Source organism: Petaurus breviceps, unplaced genomic scaffold (assembly GCF_028583685.1).
Source record: "Petaurus breviceps papuanus isolate PSGF00001 unplaced genomic scaffold, PetGlider_PUasm1.0 90630, whole genome shotgun sequence".
Lineage (NCBI taxonomy): Eukaryota > Metazoa > Chordata > Mammalia > Diprotodontia > Petauridae > Petaurus > Petaurus breviceps.
In genome coordinates this window covers 4,274,088-4,275,055 of record NW_027187291.1, presented here as the reverse complement: position 1 = coordinate 4,275,055, position 968 = coordinate 4,274,088, and positions in this window count along the sequence as shown.

Below are 968 nucleotides of genomic sequence, written 5' to 3'. Positions count from 1 at the left end.
CTGACCTGGAAAATAGATCCAGGAGAGATAATTTTAAAAATTATTGGGCTACCTGAAAGCCATGATCAGAGAAAGAACCGAGAAATCATCCTCCAAGAAATTCTCAAGGAAAACTGCTCTGATGTTTTAGAACCAGAGGGCAAAATAGAGGTTGAAAGAATCCACCAATCACCTCCTGGAAAAGATCCCAAAAAGAAAACTCCTAGGAATATTATATCCAGGTTCCAAAATTCCCAGATTAAGGAGAGAATTTTACAAGCAGCCAGGAAGAAACAATTTGAATATTGTGGAAACACAATCAGGATAATCCAGGATCTGGCAGCTTCTACACTGAGGGATTGAAGGGCTTGGAATGTGATATTCTGGTCAAAGGAGTTGGGATTAAAACCAAGAATCACCTACCCAGCAAAACTGAGTACCATGTTTCAGGGGAAAATATGGTCATTCAGTGGAATAGAGGACTTACAAGCATTCTTGATGAAAAAACCAGAGTTGAATAGAAAATTTGACATTCAGATACAAGAAGCAAGAGAAGCATGAGAAGGTAAATAGGGAAAAGAAATCATAAGGAACATATCAAAGTTGAACTATTAACATTTATATGTGGAAAAATGATAATTGTAACTGATAAAACTTTTCTCAGTATGAAAATAGTTGAAGGGAATATATATATATATATATATATATATATGTCTATATATAAGGGCATATGGGCGTATGAATACATGTGTGAATGTGTGTATATATACTTACAGGTATACATAGAGGGCACAGGACCAATTTAATAGGAAGGGATAATACTTAAAAGGTGAAATTAAGAGGTGGGAGAAGAATATAATGAGAGGAGATGGGGAGAGACAGAATGGGGTAAACTATCTCATATAGAAGAGGCAAGGGAAAATGGTTACAATGGAGGGGAAGAACAGGAAGGCAAAAGGCAATGGTTCAACCTTATTCTCATTGAATTT